The sequence below is a fragment of the Coffea arabica genome, chromosome 6c (assembly GCF_036785885.1).
Source record: "Coffea arabica cultivar ET-39 chromosome 6c, Coffea Arabica ET-39 HiFi, whole genome shotgun sequence".
Lineage (NCBI taxonomy): Eukaryota > Viridiplantae > Streptophyta > Magnoliopsida > Gentianales > Rubiaceae > Coffea > Coffea arabica.
In genome coordinates, this window is record NC_092320.1 from 51,711,371 (window position 1) to 51,734,515 (window position 23,145).

The following is a 23,145-nucleotide window of genomic DNA, read 5'->3' on the forward strand; positions in this document are numbered from 1 at the left end:
AATATGATTACTTATCTCAGGACTAGAGGATTAAGCTTTGTATGATGAATATTAAACCATCGGATGAGTCTTTGGCAAAAGAAAATCTGATTTACGTAAGAATCTGTTCCTGCCGAGGAGCTTGCTTGGATTGTGGTTCTATTTCTGATTTTATGTGACAATCTGAGTTGGATTAAATGTTTAATTAATCAAAAACAAGAAGTCCAAGTCATCTAGTAACAGGTATGAGTGGTTAGGCAGTTGGATGATGATATTAAGCCAATAGAAAATTTCTGTTTGGATGTTGATGTTTCTGCCAAGAAGCCGAGCTGATAGTGCAGCTCTAATGTTGTTTTCCTTGAGTAATCTGAGCACCTAAGTGTACTTAGCTGAATGAAAACTGGATGATTAAGACCATGCATGTAGATTGTGCTTTCGGATGATAATGGTAAAGCTTAAGAAACTTCTGTTTTAAGAGGAAAATGTCTTAGCCGAGAAGATGATTGGAAGTGCAGCTCTAATGTGTTTTCCGGAAATGAATTGAGCATGCATGGGTGATTAACTAATCGAATCTCGGATTATTATTATGATTAGAGTCATGCATGAATTTAATTAGCCTGGATCACTTGGAAAATAAAAGGAAAGCCGAAAAATTGGTTCATGAATGATCATTCGAGAATAGTTGGTAAAATTTCTGGATTTGTGTTAGTTGAGTATAATAGTAGCTTGAACCTGGATTTGATTTGAAAACCTCTACTAGCTAGCTACGTGTTTACATGTCCTAATAGAGTACCAAAAAAATTCTGCTTTAACCAAAGAAAATTCTGTTTTAGAACCATTGTTATTTCTGGAAATCTTGAGAGAAGCCGTGAGGTTTAAACCTGGAAATTTTGGGGTTTGTAACCATGGTTTAAATTCAACTCTTAAACTGGAAATGTTCATTATCTTGCTATGTGTTTAAATACTGAATTTGAGGAACTAACACCATGATTAAACCAAGGGAAAATTCGAACTAAAGTAGATTGGTTGCTGGAAATTTTGGGTGATAGCCGAAGGGGTATGAACCAGAATTTCAATATCGTTGGCAAAATTCAATTTGTTTCTGGAAATTTATTTTATTTCCTTGGATTATGGTGGCTCAGAATTTCATAAGAGATACAAATTTTAAGATATACAATTTGTTCAGCAATGAACCAATTAGTACATGTAAAGCTGAAACCAAAAACGCTAGTATACAATTGCTGGAATTTTCGTTGAGACAGCCGAGAATTGAGTTGAAAATTTGCTTGGTTCTTGGAAATTTTTCTTGAAAAATGATGCTTGGAATATGTTGTTTTGGAGCCCTATAAGAAATGTACGATGGTTTGAATAAAAACTTTTGGTGTGAAAAGAAAAGAAAAAGGAGTTTTTCATAAGTGAAAAATGAAACTCCAGATTTTCGGAAGTCCCTGACCAGTCTCGATAAAACGGTTATACCTTGGTGTAGGAAAATCCGTTTAAGGCGCCGTCAGCGGCATTTGAAACTAGAATCATAGATCTTCGCCCTGTAGAAATTTCGTATTTTTACTCCATGTGTACTACTGTCGGTGAATTTTCAAAGTAAACTGTTTGGCATGAATGACCTGTTTCATTTTAAATCTCCACTTGAATTCGGATTGGGACCTTATATTACTAGTGGTTCAAACTCTTGACTGAATTGTGGTTTGACCCTAGGGTGTTCCTGAAATTTTCAAAGGATTAGAGGGTAAGAAGGTACTTGCTAAACGTATGCTTAAGCCTGGCTAGTGAAACAGTTTCTATTCGTATTCCAATGTCCGCAAAGCTAATGGTCGACATTATTTTTCATTGGAGCATAATGTGTCGAAATTGTTGATGGTGGGCTCTATGAATTCCCACTTTTGAATTGACGGTTGATTTATTGGAAATTGTTGACGGTGGGCTCTATGAATTCCCATCCTGAATGGATAACTGAATTTCTGAAATTGTTTAGAAATCTGTGCTACTATTTTGTGAAACTGTGAGTTGATATAAGTACTGATTACCAAGTGCTAAGTATTGACGCAGCCTTGGTAAATTTTCCTGTTTATGCTTAGATATAAAATTGTTGGAACACAGGGCTAAGAATTGAAGAGCTCTAGTGTTATTACCGTTTAAATTCTAATGGTGCAATATTGGGAAAATGTGATTTTGGATTGGAATCGGAAATGTGAGAAGTTGTACCGACCTTGTGACTCCAAGTAAACGCTTGACTAAGTAAATGAAAAATATTTTGCTTTAAGTCTCGAACGGTACAGATTTAGCATCGTATTGCTAAACATAGTGTCTACTATTTTTGCCTTAGAAACTTGGGCAACATGACTTTTATTCCTTAAGTTAGACTAGCCTTATCAATTTGGGAAAAAGATCCTTCCAGACTCAAAACCTTAGTTTTGTTCCGAATTCCCTCCTTCTTTATAAATCGTTTAAGGCTAGTCGGAACTAAGGAAAATTTGAAAGGTGAAACTCGATCACTTTGGTTTTAAACGTAGCAACCTGCTTGGCAAGAAGAAAAGAAAAACCTTATTCTAGCAACATTTTTCAATAGACCTTACCCTAAAGCCTTAGCAAAGATTTTGCAAGCACCGCCACTCAAAGGAACTTTTTCTCAAGGTATACTTCTAGCCTTGATATTAAATATCTTGCCGACTTATTTTAAGGAAATAATAATAGTATTTTCTTCGAGGAAAAGTATTCCAGGAATATTATAAGAAATATTGTACGGTTCTCACAAGATTGATTCCAAGTAAAATATTTTGAGAAAAAGTAAACTAGCAACATGCTAGAAAACTCTACATGTGCAAGCCAAAAGTTCCAATAGAAGACTTATGGCTTAAATTCTGATATTCTAGGATTTTACGAGGACGCGGAACTCGATCCTCAATCCAATATCTGAACTTCACTCTTGGTGAGTGTCCCTGCTTGTTCTATGTTATGTGGTTAAGCGCTTTATCAATTCGCTATGTGATAATTGCCAAAATGCAATAAATGATTTTGATCCATCGAAGTGAGCAGTGTGTACTTTATCGCACTAGCCGTTCGAGTGGTGACATGTGTGAAACATTTTCTAATGAATCTAAATGTAGTTGCGTCGCTGGGTGAATCCCTCGACATCTGAATCCAACTACCATAACCTCTGAATCTGTAGTTGCGTCGTTGGGTGAATCCCTCGACATCTGAATCCAACTACCATAACATCTGAATCTGTAGTTGCGTCGTTGGGTGAATCCCTCGACATCTGAATCCAACTACCAAAACGTCGTTGGGTGAATCCCTCGACAAATTTATTACGGGTATATCTCGAGTATACTGCGTCGGTAGATGAAGTTTGGGCCCAAAGCAGAGGTATGAACGGTGACGGGTTAGGATTAAAATAAGTATATCTACATGGAAATTAAGTAGGGAAAGTTGACGGAGGGTCAACTACGATGGTATCTGATCAAGCGTGGAAAATGGCTCCTGAGAGCCCTTGTATCCTACCTTGTGTTGTTACACGCTTTCCTGACTGTTTCGATTTGATTTAAATTATTAACCGCTGTTTGATTTATGTGATTGCATGTTTTGGGGCACCACTGAGCTTTAGCTCACCCCACGTATTTGTTTTCCTTAACAGGTTCTGGAGACTGAAAGCGCTGAGACTTATTCATGTTTCTTTTCTTCTCGTATGGGATGTAACGAATATTATGGCTATTGTGTAGGCTTGTATTGTGTTTTAACTTGAATTCTGTACTTTTACTTTTGGATTGCCGCTTGAAGCTGGAAAATGTGTAAACCCTATTTCGGAGGTTGGATAATATATTTGTGTTTGTGAATTATGGATTGATGTATCTAGATACGAACGACCTTATTCCTTGGTTCTAGAGCGTGTGATGTCTAAGGGCCATAGATTGGCGATTTTAAGTTCCTTGTTGTCTCTGAAGCAAATGTGGTAGATGTTGACTTATTTTGAAAGGAAGCGACATTGTAATAGTTAGGCTATTCTTCGATAGGATTTGGGTTAGTGTGCGTGCGTGAGTCCTGGCGAGAGTTGGGCAGACGGCCCGCCAACCCTTTGGTTCGCCTCAGGGGGAAGTGGGGTCGCCACAGGTGGTATCAATCTTCCAAAAATTCTACCCATCGCCTTTGTCTCAAGTTCAGTTCCTTTTGGGAGAACAAATACTTGAGGCTCTTATGATCTGTAAAAACCTCAAAAGTCACGCCATACAAGTAGTGTCTCCATTTCTTTAAGGCGAAAATCACTGCTACTAACTCTAGGTCATGAGTTGGGTAGTTCTGTTCATGAGGCTTCAATCTCCTGGAAGCATAAGCAATTACTTTACCCTTTTGCATTAAAACACATCCGAGACCTTCTCCAGAGGCATCGGAGTACACGGCATAACCTTCGTCTCCGTCAGGTAACACCAAAACAGGAGCGGATGTTAAACGCCTCTTTAACTCCTGAAAACTTGACTCGCATTTTGGAGTCCAGATAAACTTATTTCCTTTCTTGGTTAACTCGGTCATAGGTCCTGCAATCTTCGAAAAATCTTGGATAAATCGCCTATAATAACCTGCTAAACCCAAGAAACTTCTGATTTCAGTTGGAGTTTCTGGCCGCTTCCAATTCATAACAGCTTCAACTTTTGCCGGATCCACGGCAATTCCATCTTTGGAAACCTTATGCCCTAAAAAGGAAATCTCTTCTAACCAAAACTCGCACTTGCTGAATTTTGCATACAACTTATGCTCTCTTAGTATCTGTAATACTATCTCCAAGTGTTTAACGTGTTCCTCCTGAGTCTTGGAGTATATCAAAATATCATCTATGAAAACTACTACAAATTGGTCCAGGTATTTCTTAAAAATTCTCTGCATCAAATCCATAAATGCAGCTGGTGCATTAGTTAAACCAAAAGGCATGACTGCGAACTCAAAATGTCCATATCTTGTACTAAAAGCAGTCTTGGGTATGTCTTCCTTCTTAATCTTCAGCTGGTAATACCCTTGCCTTAAATCCAACTTAGAGAAGACCACTGATCCTTGCAGTTGGTCGAACAACTACCATCCAGGCAAAGCAAATGTGGTAGCTGATGCTTTAAGTAGAAAGGCCCAAATAGCGGGGTTGATGGTTAAAGAATGGGACATGCTAGAAGAAATAAGTAATTGGAATCCTCGCTTGGAGAAATCGAAGATATTATTTGGGAATCTATCTCTGAAATCACCATTACTAAAACATATTAAGGAGGCTCAGAAATCGGACCCTGTGATTCAGAAGAATTTGGAAAAAGTGCAAAAAGGAGAAATCCTAGATTTTAAATTGGGATCTGAAGGTGTATTGAGGTTCCGAGATCGTATTGTGATTCCGGCAGATGAAGAGATCAGAAAAGAAATCTTGGAAGAATCACATCGATCAAAGTATACTATACATCCAGGAGTGACCAAGATGTATCATGATGTGAAGAGTTTATATTGGTGGGAAGGTTTGAAAAAGGATGTGGCGGAGTATGTGCAGAAATGTTTGACTTGCCAACAAGTGAAAGCTGAGCATCAGAAGCCCTCTGGTTTATTGCAACCGTTAGAAATCCCTGAATGGAAATGGGAACACATCACCATGGATTTTGTAACGGGACTGCCTAAAAGTCAAAAAGGATTTGATGCAATTTGGGTAATAGTCGATCGACTCACTAAGTCTGCACATTTCCTACCTGTGAGCATGAGTTTTTCATTGGAGAAATTGGTCAAGTTGTACACAGAAGAGATCCTAAGGCTACATGGTATTCCAGTGAGTATCGTGTCCGACCGAGATCCAAGGTTTGTCTCGCGTTTTTGGCAGAAATTTCAAGAGTCTTTGGGGACCAAGTTGAAATTTAGTACTGCGTACCATCCCCAAACCGACGGGCAATCGGAAAGGACAATCCAAACTTTGGAGGACCTGCTGAGATCGTGTATATTGGATTTTGGAGGTAAATGGAGTAAATATGTGACCTTGGTAGAATTTGCATATAATAATAGCTATCAGGCTTCGATTCAAATGGCACCTTATGAAGCTTTGTACGGGAGAAGGTGTCGATCTCCGATTCATTGGGATGAAGTTGGAGAAAAGAAGATTATAGACCCTACAGCCATACCTTGGATAGAAGAAGCCCAGGAGAAGGTGAAACTAATTAGAGAAAGGCTTCAAATTGCCCAAAGTAGACAAAAGAGCTACGCCGACACAAGGAGGAAAGATTTGGAGTTTGAAATAGGGGACAAGGTTTTCTTAAGAGTTAAACCCTTGAAGAGCGGAGTAGTATCTAAGAAAGGTAAGAAACTGAAGCCAAGGTATATCGGACCTTTTGAAATTTTGAGGAAAGTTGGGAATGTAGCATACCAGCTGAAATTGCCTGCAAGCATGGCTAGGATTCACGATGTATTTCATGTATCCATGCTTAGGAAATATTACCCTGACCCAAGCCATGTGCTGCAACTAGAAGGAATTGAGGTGGATGAGACGTTAAGCTATGAAGAAGGACCAGTCAAGATTTTGGAAAGAGAAGTGAAGGAGCTAAGGTACAAGAAAATTCCTCTGGTAAAAATGTTATGGAGAAATCATGGACTTGAGGAAGCAACCTGGGAATTAGAAGAGGAAATGCGAAGGAAGCACCCCAATTTATTTCCTTAGAAAGAATGAATTTTGAGGGCAAAATTCTTGTAAGGAGGGGAGGATGTGAGAACCTTGAATTTTGCAGAAATACCAATGCTTACTTCGACTTCACTTTTATTTAGCCTTCGTATTCTTTAAATCTTTTCTAGTATTACTTTCACTCGCTTTTAGATACTAGTGCATAATCCCTTCGTAATTCTTGTTCTAATCTACCACGTTAGTTCATTTGTTGTAAACAAGTATATAAAAATAATTTTTTTGTGCAAAATAACATAACGGTGCTAACTATTAAAGCACTTAGCTTTGCTACACTAAGTTAATAATTCTTGAGTTATATTATGTTTTCTTGTTTTCAAATAAGTAGTTAAACACACGTTATAAATGAAGAATGATATAATTTCCCTAGACTATGAATTTCTTAGTTTTACTATACTAAATTAATATCTTAGAGTTAAGAATTAATTCTTCGTACTAACATATTAAAATTAGGATCTTAATTTCCTTGACTCAAACAATTTAAAGGACAACCAATCGATAACCTTAATTTCCTTAAAATAAATTCCAATTAGTACTAACGTTAAATGTTAGATTTTTATAACAAGGTCAAACTTGATTTTAATAAGTTAATAAAGTACAAATGTTAGGAACCTTAATATTAATTCGTAACCGATTATATTCGATAAAACGGTTTCGGTATATTAGTGTAGAATTAGGCCTTCAAATTTCAATTGGTGATAAGTATTGGATTTAAGATAGAATGGAGGATTGAGAAGAGGTTAGGGGGCAAAGTGAAAGGACCAAAATGCCCTCCACAATTTCACAAAACCTCCACTATACCACAACCTCACCATGCTCGGCCAAACATTCCCTTGTTCAGCCTTCCATTGCCGCCCACTTAACCAATCGGCAACTTCTCCACTGCAATATACAAGCCGCACCATACAACCAATCGCAAACCATCACCAACTCTACACTCAATCAATTTCAACCACAAACCTCTCCTAAACCGGCACTATTTTCTCTTCCTTTTCACTCTCATACCGCACACTACTGCACTCCATCTCTACCGTGAGAAGCTTGCAGCCGAGAGCATCCAAGTGAGGGAGAGCTACTCCTCGTGAGTATCGACCAAAAGAGAACCGCGAGCTGCATCTTCCTTTTTGCCTCTGTTCTGACCATAAGCTGAGGGAAGAGACCAGGGAACCGTCACTTTCTTCATCACCCTCAGACTAACAACCATCAGTTGAAATCACCACCAGTTGAAGCCGCTACACCAAACCAAAACCAGCAAAGTTGTCGCGTGCGTAGGGACCGAGAGGGAGCAGAAAATTTTCAGATTCTTGTGTGTGAGCTTGACGTGAGTAAGGTAAATTTTTCTGGGTTAAAAATGGATAATCAGAGGTAGATAGAGTCACGTATGAGCCTGCATGCTTTGGTTGTGTAGTCGGATGAGGAAATCAAAGTTTCAGAAAAATTTGTTTTGATTAAATGACTCTGCCAAGAAACTGAACTGGAAAATGCATCCTTAATCTCGGCCATTTGTGGTAATGTGAGCTCAGAAATATGATTACTTATCTCAGGACTAGAGGATTAAGCTTTGTATGATGAATATTAAACCATCGGATGAGTCTTTGGCAAAAGAAAATCTGATTTACGTAAGAATCTGTTCCTGCCGAGGAGCTTGCTTGGATTGTGGTTCTATTTCTGATTTTATGTGACAATCTGAGTTGGATTAAATGTTTAATTAATCAAAAACAAGAAGTCCAAGTCATCTAGTAACAGGTATGAGTGGTTAGGCAGTTGGATGATGATATTAAGCCAATAGAAAATTTCTGTTTGGATGTTGATGTTTCTGCCAAGAAGCCGAGCTGATAGTGCAGCTCTAATGTTGTTTTCCTTGAGTAATCTGAGCACCTAAGTGTACTTAGCTGAATGAAAACTGGATGATTAAGACCATGCATGTAGATTGTGCTTTCGGATGATAATGGTAAAGCTTAAGAAACTTCTGTTTTAAGAGGAAAATGTCTTAGCCGAGAAGATGATTGGAAGTGCAGCTCTAATGTGTTTTCCGGAAATGAATTGAGCATGCATGGGTGATTAACTAATCGAATCTCGGATTATTATTATGATTAGAGTCATGCATGAATTTAATTAGCCTGGATCACTTGGAAAATAAAAGGAAAGCCGAAAAATTGGTTCATGAATGATCATTCGAGAATAGTTGGTAAAATTTCTGGATTTGTGTTAGTTGAGTATAATAGTAGCTTGAACCTGGATTTGATTTGAAAACCTCTACTAGCTAGCTACGTGTTTACATGTCCTAATAGAGTACCAAAAAAATTCTGCTTTAACCAAAGAAAATTCTGTTTTAGAACCATTGTTATTTCTGGAAATCTTGAGAGAAGCCGTGAGGTTTAAACCTGGAAATTTTGGGGTTTGTAACCATGGTTTAAATTCAACTCTTAAACTGGAAATGTTCATTATCTTGCTATGTGTTTAAATACTGAATTTGAGGAACTAACACCATGATTAAACCAAGGGAAAATTCGAACTAAAGTAGATTGGTTGCTGGAAATTTTGGGTGATAGCCGAAGGGGTATGAACCAGAATTTCAATATCGTTGGCAAAATTCAATTTGTTTCTGGAAATTTATTTTATTTCCTTGGATTATGGTGGCTCAGAATTTCATAAGAGATACAAATTTTAAGATATACAATTTGTTCAGCAATGAACCAATTAGTACATGTAAAGCTGAAACCAAAAACGCTAGTATACAATTGCTGGAATTTTCGTTGAGACAGCCGAGAATTGAGTTGAAAATTTGCTTGGTTCTTGGAAATTTTTCTTGAAAAATGATGCTTGGAATATGTTGTTTTGGAGCCCTATAAGAAATGTACGATGGTTTGAATAAAAACTTTTGGTGTGAAAAGAAAAGAAAAAGGAGTTTTTCATAAGTGAAAAATGAAACTCCAGATTTTCGGAAGTCCCTGACCAGTCTCGATAAAACGGTTATACCTTGGTGTAGGAAAATCCGTTTAAGGCGCCGTCAGCGGCATTTGAAACTAGAATCATAGATCTTCGCCCTGTAGAAATTTCGTATTTTTACTCCATGTGTACTACTGTCGGTGAATTTTCAAAGTAAACTGTTTGGCATGAATGACCTGTTTCATTTTAAATCTCCACTTGAATTCGGATTGGGACCTTATATTACTAGTGGTTCAAACTCTTGACTGAATTGTGGTTTGACCCTAGGGTGTTCCTGAAATTTTCAAAGGATTAGAGGGTAAGAAGGTACTTGCTAAACGTATGCTTAAGCCTGGCTAGTGAAACAGTTTCTATTCGTATTCCAATGTCCGCAAAGCTAATGGTCGACATTATTTTTCATTGGAGCATAATGTGTCGAAATTGTTGATGGTGGGCTCTATGAATTCCCACTTTTGAATTGACGGTTGATTTATTGGAAATTGTTGACGGTGGGCTCTATGAATTCCCATCCTGAATGGATAACTGAATTTCTGAAATTGTTTAGAAATCTGTGCTACTATTTTGTGAAACTGTGAGTTGATATAAGTACTGATTACCAAGTGCTAAGTATTGACGCAGCCTTGGTAAATTTTCCTGTTTATGCTTAGATATAAAATTGTTGGAACACAGGGCTAAGAATTGAAGAGCTCTAGTGTTATTACCGTTTAAATTCTAATGGTGCAATATTGGGAAAATGTGATTTTGGATTGGAATCGGAAATGTGAGAAGTTGTACCGACCTTGTGACTCCAAGTAAACGCTTGACTAAGTAAATGAAAAATATTTTGCTTTAAGTCTCGAACGGTACAGATTTAGCATCGTATTGCTAAACATAGTGTCTACTATTTTTGCCTTAGAAACTTGGGCAACATGACTTTTATTCCTTAAGTTAGACTAGCCTTATCAATTTGGGAAAAAGATCCTTCCAGACTCAAAACCTTAGTTTTGTTCCGAATTCCCTCCTTCTTTATAAATCGTTTAAGGCTAGTCGGAACTAAGGAAAATTTGAAAGGTGAAACTCGATCACTTTGGTTTTAAACGTAGCAACCTGCTTGGCAAGAAGAAAAGAAAAACCTTATTCTAGCAACATTTTTCAATAGACCTTACCCTAAAGCCTTAGCAAAGATTTTGCAAGCACCGCCACTCAAAGGAACTTTTTCTCAAGGTATACTTCTAGCCTTGATATTAAATATCTTGCCGACTTATTTTAAGGAAATAATAATAGTATTTTCTTCGAGGAAAAGTATTCCAGGAATATTATAAGAAATATTGTACGGTTCTCACAAGATTGATTCCAAGTAAAATATTTTGAGAAAAAGTAAACTAGCAACATGCTAGAAAACTCTACATGTGCAAGCCAAAAGTTCCAATAGAAGACTTATGGCTTAAATTCTGATATTCTAGGATTTTACGAGGACGCGGAACTCGATCCTCAATCCAATATCTGAACTTCACTCTTGGTGAGTGTCCCTGCTTGTTCTATGTTATGTGGTTAAGCGCTTTATCAATTCGCTATGTGATAATTGCCAAAATGCAATAAATGATTTTGATCCATCGAAGTGAGCAGTGTGTACTTTATCGCACTAGCCGTTCGAGTGGTGACATGTGTGAAACATTTTCTAATGAATCTAAATGTAGTTGCGTCGCTGGGTGAATCCCTCGACATCTGAATCCAACTACCATAACCTCTGAATCTGTAGTTGCGTCGTTGGGTGAATCCCTCGACATCTGAATCCAACTACCATAACATCTGAATCTGTAGTTGCGTCGTTGGGTGAATCCCTCGACATCTGAATCCAACTACCAAAACGTCGTTGGGTGAATCCCTCGACAAATTTATTACGGGTATATCTCGAGTATACTGCGTCGGTAGATGAAGTTTGGGCCCAAAGCAGAGGTATGAACGGTGACGGGTTAGGATTAAAATAAGTATATCTACATGGAAATTAAGTAGGGAAAGTTGACGGAGGGTCAACTACGATGGTATCTGATCAAGCGTGGAAAATGGCTCCTGAGAGCCCTTGTATCCTACCTTGTGTTGTTACACGCTTTCCTGACTGTTTCGATTTGATTTAAATTATTAACCGCTGTTTGATTTATGTGATTGCATGTTTTGGGGCACCACTGAGCTTTAGCTCACCCCACGTATTTGTTTTCCTTAACAGGTTCTGGAGACTGAAAGCGCTGAGACTTATTCATGTTTCTTTTCTTCTCGTATGGGATGTAACGAATATTATGGCTATTGTGTAGGCTTGTATTGTGTTTTAACTTGAATTCTGTACTTTTACTTTTGGATTGCCGCTTGAAGCTGGAAAATGTGTAAACCCTATTTCGGAGGTTGGATAATATATTTGTGTTTGTGAATTATGGATTGATGTATCTAGATACGAACGACCTTATTCCTTGGTTCTAGAGCGTGTGATGTCTAAGGGCCATAGATTGGCGATTTTAAGTTCCTTGTTGTCTCTGAAGCAAATGTGGTAGATGTTGACTTATTTTGAAAGGAAGCGACATTGTAATAGTTAGGCTATTCTTCGATAGGATTTGGGTTAGTGTGCGTGCGTGAGTCCTGGCGAGAGTTGGGCAGACGGCCCGCCAACCCTTTGGTTCGCCTCAGGGGGAAGTGGGGTCGCCACAGGTGGTATCAATCTTCCAAAAATTCTACCCATCGCCTTTGTCTCAAGTTCAGTTCCTTTTGGGAGAACAAATACTTGAGGCTCTTATGATCTGTAAAAACCTCAAAAGTCACGCCATACAAGTAGTGTCTCCATTTCTTTAAGGCGAAAATCACTGCTACTAACTCTAGGTCATGAGTTGGGTAGTTCTGTTCATGAGGCTTCAATCTCCTGGAAGCATAAGCAATTACTTTACCCTTTTGCATTAAAACACATCCGAGACCTTCTCCAGAGGCATCGGAGTACACGGCATAACCTTCGTCTCCGTCAGGTAACACCAAAACAGGAGCGGATGTTAAACGCCTCTTTAACTCCTGAAAACTTGACTCGCATTTTGGAGTCCAGATAAACTTATTTCCTTTCTTGGTTAACTCGGTCATAGGTCCTGCAATCTTCGAAAAATCTTGGATAAATCGCCTATAATAACCTGCTAAACCCAAGAAACTTCTGATTTCAGTTGGAGTTTCTGGCCGCTTCCAATTCATAACAGCTTCAACTTTTGCCGGATCCACGGCAATTCCATCTTTGGAAACCTTATGCCCTAAAAAGGAAATCTCTTCTAACCAAAACTCGCACTTGCTGAATTTTGCATACAACTTATGCTCTCTTAGTATCTGTAATACTATCTCCAAGTGTTTAACGTGTTCCTCCTGAGTCTTGGAGTATATCAAAATATCATCTATGAAAACTACTACAAATTGGTCCAGGTATTTCTTAAAAATTCTCTGCATCAAATCCATAAATGCAGCTGGTGCATTAGTTAAACCAAAAGGCATGACTGCGAACTCAAAATGTCCATATCTTGTACTAAAAGCAGTCTTGGGTATGTCTTCCTTCTTAATCTTCAGCTGGTAATACCCTTGCCTTAAATCCAACTTAGAGAAGACCACTGATCCTTGCAGTTGGTCGAACAACTACCATCCAGGCAAAGCAAATGTGGTAGCTGATGCTTTAAGTAGAAAGGCCCAAATAGCGGGGTTGATGGTTAAAGAATGGGACATGCTAGAAGAAATAAGTAATTGGAATCCTCGCTTGGAGAAATCGAAGATATTATTTGGGAATCTATCTCTGAAATCACCATTACTAAAACATATTAAGGAGGCTCAGAAATCGGACCCTGTGATTCAGAAGAATTTGGAAAAAGTGCAAAAAGGAGAAATCCTAGATTTTAAATTGGGATCTGAAGGTGTATTGAGGTTCCGAGATCGTATTGTGATTCCGGCAGATGAAGAGATCAGAAAAGAAATCTTGGAAGAATCACATCGATCAAAGTATACTATACATCCAGGAGTGACCAAGATGTATCATGATGTGAAGAGTTTATATTGGTGGGAAGGTTTGAAAAAGGATGTGGCGGAGTATGTGCAGAAATGTTTGACTTGCCAACAAGTGAAAGCTGAGCATCAGAAGCCCTCTGGTTTATTGCAACCGTTAGAAATCCCTGAATGGAAATGGGAACACATCACCATGGATTTTGTAACGGGACTGCCTAAAAGTCAAAAAGGATTTGATGCAATTTGGGTAATAGTCGATCGACTCACTAAGTCTGCACATTTCCTACCTGTGAGCATGAGTTTTTCATTGGAGAAATTGGTCAAGTTGTACACAGAAGAGATCCTAAGGCTACATGGTATTCCAGTGAGTATCGTGTCCGACCGAGATCCAAGGTTTGTCTCGCGTTTTTGGCAGAAATTTCAAGAGTCTTTGGGGACCAAGTTGAAATTTAGTACTGCGTACCATCCCCAAACCGACGGGCAATCGGAAAGGACAATCCAAACTTTGGAGGACCTGCTGAGATCGTGTATATTGGATTTTGGAGGTAAATGGAGTAAATATGTGACCTTGGTAGAATTTGCATATAATAATAGCTATCAGGCTTCGATTCAAATGGCACCTTATGAAGCTTTGTACGGGAGAAGGTGTCGATCTCCGATTCATTGGGATGAAGTTGGAGAAAAGAAGATTATAGACCCTACAGCCATACCTTGGATAGAAGAAGCCCAGGAGAAGGTGAAACTAATTAGAGAAAGGCTTCAAATTGCCCAAAGTAGACAAAAGAGCTACGCCGACACAAGGAGGAAAGATTTGGAGTTTGAAATAGGGGACAAGGTTTTCTTAAGAGTTAAACCCTTGAAGAGCGGAGTAGTATCTAAGAAAGGTAAGAAACTGAAGCCAAGGTATATCGGACCTTTTGAAATTTTGAGGAAAGTTGGGAATGTAGCATACCAGCTGAAATTGCCTGCAAGCATGGCTAGGATTCACGATGTATTTCATGTATCCATGCTTAGGAAATATTACCCTGACCCAAGCCATGTGCTGCAACTAGAAGGAATTGAGGTGGATGAGACGTTAAGCTATGAAGAAGGACCAGTCAAGATTTTGGAAAGAGAAGTGAAGGAGCTAAGGTACAAGAAAATTCCTCTGGTAAAAATGTTATGGAGAAATCATGGACTTGAGGAAGCAACCTGGGAATTAGAAGAGGAAATGCGAAGGAAGCACCCCAATTTATTTCCTTAGAAAGAATGAATTTTGAGGGCAAAATTCTTGTAAGGAGGGGAGGATGTGAGAACCTTGAATTTTGCAGAAATACCAATGCTTACTTCGACTTCACTTTTATTTAGCCTTCGTATTCTTTAAATCTTTTCTAGTATTACTTTCACTCGCTTTTAGATACTAGTGCATAATCCCTTCGTAATTCTTGTTCTAATCTACCACGTTAGTTCATTTGTTGTAAACAAGTATATAAAAATAATTTTTTTGTGCAAAATAACATAACGGTGCTAACTATTAAAGCACTTAGCTTTGCTACACTAAGTTAATAATTCTTGAGTTATATTATGTTTTCTTGTTTTCAAATAAGTAGTTAAACACACGTTATAAATGAAGAATGATATAATTTCCCTAGACTATGAATTTCTTAGTTTTACTATACTAAATTAATATCTTAGAGTTAAGAATTAATTCTTCGTACTAACATATTAAAATTAGGATCTTAATTTCCTTGACTCAAACAATTTAAAGGACAACCAATCGATAACCTTAATTTCCTTAAAATAAATTCCAATTAGTACTAACGTTAAATGTTAGATTTTTATAACAAGGTCAAACTTGATTTTAATAAGTTAATAAAGTACAAATGTTAGGAACCTTAATATTAATTCGTAACCGATTATATTCGATAAAACGGTTTCGGTATATTAGTGTAGAATTAGGCCTTCAAATTTCAATTGGTGATAAGTATTGGATTTAAGATAGAATGGAGGATTGAGAAGAGGTTAGGGGGCAAAGTGAAAGGACCAAAATGCCCTCCACAATTTCACAAAACCTCCACTATACCACAACCTCACCATGCTCGGCCAAACATTCCCTTGTTCAGCCTTCCATTGCCGCCCACTTAACCAATCGGCAACTTCTCCACTGCAATATACAAGCCGCACCATACAACCAATCGCAAACCATCACCAACTCTACACTCAATCAATTTCAACCACAAACCTCTCCTAAACCGGCACTATTTTCTCTTCCTTTTCACTCTCATACCGCACACTACTGCACTCCATCTCTACCGTGAGAAGCTTGCAGCCGAGAGCATCCAAGTGAGGGAGAGCTACTCCTCGTGAGTATCGACCAAAAGAGAACCGCGAGCTGCATCTTCCTTTTTGCCTCTGTTCTGACCATAAGCTGAGGGAAGAGACCAGGGAACCGTCACTTTCTTCATCACCCTCAGACTAACAACCATCAGTTGAAATCACCACCAGTTGAAGCCGCTACACCAAACCAAAACCAGCAAAGTTGTCGCGTGCGTAGGGACCGAGAGGGAGCAGAAAATTTTCAGATTCTTGTGTGTGAGCTTGACGTGAGTAAGGTAAATTTTTCTGGGTTAAAAATGGATAATCAGAGGTAGATAGAGTCACGTATGAGCCTGCATGCTTTGGTTGTGTAGTCGGATGAGGAAATCAAAGTTTCAGAAAAATTTGTTTTGATTAAATGACTCTGCCAAGAAACTGAACTGGAAAATGCATCCTTAATCTCGGCCATTTGTGGTAATGTGAGCTCAGAAATATGATTACTTATCTCAGGACTAGAGGATTAAGCTTTGTATGATGAATATTAAACCATCGGATGAGTCTTTGGCAAAAGAAAATCTGATTTACGTAAGAATCTGTTCCTGCCGAGGAGCTTGCTTGGATTGTGGTTCTATTTCTGATTTTATGTGACAATCTGAGTTGGATTAAATGTTTAATTAATCAAAAACAAGAAGTCCAAGTCATCTAGTAACAGGTATGAGTGGTTAGGCAGTTGGATGATGATATTAAGCCAATAGAAAATTTCTGTTTGGATGTTGATGTTTCTGCCAAGAAGCCGAGCTGATAGTGCAGCTCTAATGTTGTTTTCCTTGAGTAATCTGAGCACCTAAGTGTACTTAGCTGAATGAAAACTGGATGATTAAGACCATGCATGTAGATTGTGCTTTCGGATGATAATGGTAAAGCTTAAGAAACTTCTGTTTTAAGAGGAAAATGTCTTAGCCGAGAAGATGATTGGAAGTGCAGCTCTAATGTGTTTTCCGGAAATGAATTGAGCATGCATGGGTGATTAACTAATCGAATCTCGGATTATTATTATGATTAGAGTCATGCATGAATTTAATTAGCCTGGATCACTTGGAAAATAAAAGGAAAGCCGAAAAATTGGTTCATGAATGATCATTCGAGAATAGTTGGTAAAATTTCTGGATTTGTGTTAGTTGAGTATAATAGTAGCTTGAACCTGGATTTGATTTGAAAACCTCTACTAGCTAGCTACGTGTTTACATGTCCTAATAGAGTACCAAAAAAATTCTGCTTTAACCAAAGAAAATTCTGTTTTAGAACCATTGTTATTTCTGGAAATCTTGAGAGAAGCCGTGAGGTTTAAACCTGGAAATTTTGGGGTTTGTAACCATGGTTTAAATTCAACTCTTAAACTGGAAATGTTCATTATCTTGCTATGTGTTTAAATACTGAATTTGAGGAACTAACACCATGATTAAACCAAGGGAAAATTCGAACTAAAGTAGATTGGTTGCTGGAAATTTTGGGTGATAGCCGAAGGGGTATGAACCAGAATTTCAATATCGTTGGCAAAATTCAATTTGTTTCTGGAAATTTATTTTATTTCCTTGGATTATGGTGGCTCAGAATTTCATAAGAGATACAAATTTTAAGATATACAATTTGTTCAGCAATGAACCAATTAGTACATGTAAAGCTGAAACCAAAAACGCTAGTATACAATTGCTGGAATTTTCGTTGAGACAGCCGAGAATTGAGTTGAAAATTTGCTTGGTTCTTGGAAATTTTTCTTGAAAAATGATGCTTGGAATATGTTGTTTTGGAGCCCTATAAGAAATGTACGATGGTTTGAATAAAAACTTTTGGTGTGAAAAGAAAAGAAAAAGGAGTTTTTCATAAGTGAAAAATGAAACTCCAGATTTTCGGAAGTCCCTGACCAGTCTCGATAAAACGGTTATACCTTGGTGTAGGAAAATCCGTTTAAGGCGCCGTCAGCGGCATTTGAAACTAGAATCATAGATCTTCGCCCTGTAGAAATTTCGTATTTTTACTCCATGTGTACTACTGTCGGTGAATTTTCAAAGTAAACTGTTTGGCATGAATGACCTGTTTCATTTTAAATCTCCACTTGAATTCGGATTGGGACCTTATATTACTAGTGGTTCAAACTCTTGACTGAATTGTGGTTTGACCCTAGGGTGTTCCTGAAATTTTCAAAGGATTAGAGGGTAAGAAGGTACTTGCTAAACGTATGCTTAAGCCTGGCTAGTGAAACAGTTTCTATTCGTATTCCAATGTCCGCAAAGCTAATGGTCGACATTATTTTTCATTGGAGCATAATGTGTCGAAATTGTTGATGGTGGGCTCTATGAATTCCCACTTTTGAATTGACGGTTGATTTATTGGAAATTGTTGACGGTGGGCTCTATGAATTCCCATCCTGAATGGATAACTGAATTTCTGAAATTGTTTAGAAATCTGTGCTACTATTTTGTGAAACTGTGAGTTGATATAAGTACTGATTACCAAGTGCTAAGTATTGACGCAGCCTTGGTAAATTTTCCTGTTTATGCTTAGATATAAAATTGTTGGAACACAGGGCTAAGAATTGAAGAGCTCTAGTGTTATTACCGTTTAAATTCTAATGGTGCAATATTGGGAAAATGTGATTTTGGATTGGAATCGGAAATGTGAGAAGTTGTACCGACCTTGTGACTCCAAGTAAACGCTTGACTAAGTAAATGAAAAATATTTTGCTTTAAGTCTCGAACGGTACAGATTTAGCATCGTATTGCTAAACATAGTGTCTACTATTTTTGCCTTAGAAACTTGGGCAACATGACTTTTATTCCTTAAGTTAGACTAGCCTTATCAATTTGGGAAAAAGATCCTTCCAGACTCAAAACCTTAGTTTTGTTCCGAATTCCCTCCTTCTTTATAAATCGTTTAAGGCTAGTCGGAACTAAGGAAAATTTGAAAGGTGAAACTCGATCACTTTGGTTTTAAACGTAGCAACCTGCTTGGCAAGAAGAAAAGAAAAACCTTATTCTAGCAACATTTTTCAATAGACCTTACCCTAAAGCCTTAGCAAAGATTTTGCAAGCACCGCCACTCAAAGGAACTTTTTCTCAAGGTATACTTCTAGCCTTGATATTAAATATCTTGCCGACTTATTTTAAGGAAATAATAATAGTATTTTCTTCGAGGAAAAGTATTCCAGGAATATTATAAGAAATATTGTACGGTTCTCACAAGATTGATTCCAAGTAAAATATTTTGAGAAAAAGTAAACTAGCAACATGCTAGAAAACTCTACATGTGCAAGCCAAAAGTTCCAATAGAAGACTTATGGCTTAAATTCTGATATTCTAGGATTTTACGAGGACGCGGAACTCGATCCTCAATCCAATATCTGAACTTCACTCTTGGTGAGTGTCCCTGCTTGTTCTATGTTATGTGGTTAAGCGCTTTATCAATTCGCTATGTGATAATTGCCAAAATGCAATAAATGATTTTGATCCATCGAAGTGAGCAGTGTGTACTTTATCGCACTAGCCGTTCGAGTGGTGACATGTGTGAAACATTTTCTAATGAATCTAAATGTAGTTGCGTCGCTGGGTGAATCCCTCGACATCTGAATCCAACTACCATAACCTCTGAATCTGTAGTTGCGTCGTTGGGTGAATCCCTCGACATCTGAATCCAACTACCATAACATCTGAATCTGTAGTTGCGTCGTTGGGTGAATCCCTCGACATCTGAATCCAACTACCAAAACGTCGTTGGGTGAATCCCTCGACAAATTTATTACGGGTATATCTCGAGTATACTGCGTCGGTAGATGAAGTTTGGGCCCAAAGCAGAGGTATGAACGGTGACGGGTTAGGATTAAAATAAGTATATCTACATGGAAATTAAGTAGGGAAAGTTGACGGAGGGTCAACTACGATGGTATCTGATCAAGCGTGGAAAATGGCTCCTGAGAGCCCTTGTATCCTACCTTGTGTTGTTACACGCTTTCCTGACTGTTTCGATTTGATTTAAATTATTAACCGCTGTTTGATTTATGTGATTGCATGTTTTGGGGCACCACTGAGCTTTAGCTCACCCCACGTATTTGTTTTCCTTAACAGGTTCTGGAGACTGAAAGCGCTGAGACTTATTCATGTTTCTTTTCTTCTCGTATGGGATGTAACGAATATTATGGCTATTGTGTAGGCTTGTATTGTGTTTTAACTTGAATTCTGTACTTTTACTTTTGGATTGCCGCTTGAAGCTGGAAAATGTGTAAACCCTATTTCGGAGGTTGGATAATATATTTGTGTTTGTGAATTATGGATTGATGTATCTAGATACGAACGACCTTATTCCTTGGTTCTAGAGCGTGTGATGTCTAAGGGCCATAGATTGGCGATTTTAAGTTCCTTGTTGTCTCTGAAGCAAATGTGGTAGATGTTGACTTATTTTGAAAGGAAGCGACATTGTAATAGTTAGGCTATTCTTCGATAGGATTTGGGTTAGTGTGCGTGCGTGAGTCCTGGCGAGAGTTGGGCAGACGGCCCGCCAACCCTTTGGTTCGCCTCAGGGGGAAGTGGGGTCGCCACAGGTGGTATCAATCTTCCAAAAATTCTACCCATCGCCTTTGTCTCAAGTTCAGTTCCTTTTGGGAGAACAAATACTTGAGGCTCTTATGATCTGTAAAAACCTCAAAAGTCACGCCATACAAGTAGTGTCTCCATTTCTTTAAGGCGAAAATCACTGCTACTAACTCTAGGTCATGAGTTGGGTAGTTCTGTTCATGAGGCTTCAATCTCCTGGAAGCATAAGCAATTACTTTACCCTTTTGCATTAAAACACATCCGAGACCTTCTCCAGAGGCATCGGAGTACACGGCATAACCTTCGTCTCCGTCAGGTAACACCAAAACAGGAGCGGATGTTAAACGCCTCTTTAACTCCTGAAAACTTGACTCGCATTTTGGAGTCCAGATAAACTTATTTCCTTTCTTGGTTAACTCGGTCATAGGTCCTGCAATCTTCGAAAAATCTTGGATAAATCGCCTATAATAACCTGCTAAACCCAAGAAACTTCTGATTTCAGTTGGAGTTTCTGGCCGCTTCCAATTCATAACAGCTTCAACTTTTGCCGGATCCACGGCAATTCCATCTTTGGAAACCTTATGCCCTAAAAAGGAAATCTCTTCTAACCAAAACTCGCACTTGCTGAATTTTGCATACAACTTATGCTCTCTTAGTATCTGTAATACTATCTCCAAGTGTTTAACGTGTTCCTCCTGAGTCTTGGAGTATATCAAAATATCATCTATGAAAACTACTACAAATTGGTCCAGGTATTTCTTAAAAATTCTCTGCATCAAATCCATAAATGCAGCTGGTGCATTAGTTAAACCAAAAGGCATGACTGCGAACTCAAAATGTCCATATCTTGTACTAAAAGCAGTCTTGGGTATGTCTTCCTTCTTAATCTTCAGCTGGTAATACCCTTGCCTTAAATCCAACTTAGAGAAGACCACTGATCCTTGCAGTTGGTCGAACAACTACCATCCAGGCAAAGCAAATGTGGTAGCTGATGCTTTAAGTAGAAAGGCCCAAATAGCGGGGTTGATGGTTAAAGAATGGGACATGCTAGAAGAAATAAGTAATTGGAATCCTCGCTTGGAGAAATCGAAGATATTATTTGGGAATCTATCTCTGAAATCACCATTACTAAAACATATTAAGGAGGCTCAGAAATCGGACCCTGTGATTCAGAAGAATTTGGAAAAAGTGCAAAAAGGAGAAATCCTAGATTTTAAATTGGGATCTGAAGGTGTATTGAGGTTCCGAGATCGTATTGTGATTCCGGCAGATGAAGAGATCAGAAAAGAAATCTTGGAAGAATCACATCGATCAAAGTATACTATACATCCAGGAGTGACCAAGATGTATCATGATGTGAAGAGTTTATATTGGTGGGAAGGTTTGAAAAAGGATGTGGCGGAGTATGTGCAGAAATGTTTGACTTGCCAACAAGTGAAAGCTGAGCATCAGAAGCCCTCTGGTTTATTGCAACCGTTAGAAATCCCTGAATGGAAATGGGAACACATCACCATGGATTTTGTAACGGGACTGCCTAAAAGTCAAAAAGGATTTGATGCAATTTGGGTAATAGTCGATCGACTCACTAAGTCTGCACATTTCCTACCTGTGAGCATGAGTTTTTCATTGGAGAAATTGGTCAAGTTGTACACAGAAGAGATCCTAAGGCTACATGGTATTCCAGTGAGTATCGTGTCCGACCGAGATCCAAGGTTTGTCTCGCGTTTTTGGCAGAAATTTCAAGAGTCTTTGGGGACCAAGTTGAAATTTAGTACTGCGTACCATCCCCAAACCGACGGGCAATCGGAAAGGACAATCCAAACTTTGGAGGACCTGCTGAGATCGTGTATATTGGATTTTGGAGGTAAATGGAGTAAATATGTGACCTTGGTAGAATTTGCATATAATAATAGCTATCAGGCTTCGATTCAAATGGCACCTTATGAAGCTTTGTACGGGAGAAGGTGTCGATCTCCGATTCATTGGGATGAAGTTGGAGAAAAGAAGATTATAGACCCTACAGCCATACCTTGGATAGAAGAAGCCCAGGAGAAGGTGAAACTAATTAGAGAAAGGCTTCAAATTGCCCAAAGTAGACAAAAGAGCTACGCCGACACAAGGAGGAAAGATTTGGAGTTTGAAATAGGGGACAAGGTTTTCTTAAGAGTTAAACCCTTGAAGAGCGGAGTAGTATCTAAGAAAGGTAAGAAACTGAAGCCAAGGTATATCGGACCTTTTGAAATTTTGAGGAAAGTTGGGAATGTAGCATACCAGCTGAAATTGCCTGCAAGCATGGCTAGGATTCACGATGTATTTCATGTATCCATGCTTAGGAAATATTACCCTGACCCAAGCCATGTGCTGCAACTAGAAGGAATTGAGGTGGATGAGACGTTAAGCTATGAAGAAGGACCAGTCAAGATTTTGGAAAGAGAAGTGAAGGAGCTAAGGTACAAGAAAATTCCTCTGGTAAAAATGTTATGGAGAAATCATGGACTTGAGGAAGCAACCTGGGAATTAGAAGAGGAAATGCGAAGGAAGCACCCCAATTTATTTCCTTAGAAAGAATGAATTTTGAGGGCAAAATTCTTGTAAGGAGGGGAGGATGTGAGAACCTTGAATTTTGCAGAAATACCAATGCTTACTTCGACTTCACTT

General features: G+C 38.4%; 3 long non-coding RNA genes across 3 annotated transcripts; all 3 read left to right on the top strand.

Moving 5' to 3' along the window:
* The first annotated feature begins 2,818 nt into the window (after positions 1–2,818).
* LOC113692547 (uncharacterized) lies at positions 2,819–3,875 on the top strand. Its single transcript, XR_003448980.2, has 2 exons — positions 2,819–2,923; positions 3,629–3,875. It is a non-coding gene; the product is annotated as an uncharacterized lncRNA (long non-coding RNA).
* Positions 3,876–11,015: 7,140 nt separating this feature from the next.
* LOC140008095 (uncharacterized) lies at positions 11,016–12,072 on the top strand. Its single transcript, XR_011815504.1, has 2 exons — positions 11,016–11,120; positions 11,826–12,072. It is a non-coding gene; the product is annotated as an uncharacterized lncRNA (long non-coding RNA).
* A 7,140-nt stretch (positions 12,073–19,212) lies between these two features.
* On the top strand, positions 19,213–20,269 carry LOC140008096 (uncharacterized). Its single transcript, XR_011815505.1, has 2 exons — positions 19,213–19,317; positions 20,023–20,269. It is a non-coding gene; the product is annotated as an uncharacterized lncRNA (long non-coding RNA).
* The last annotated feature ends 2,876 nt before the right edge of the window (positions 20,270–23,145 follow it).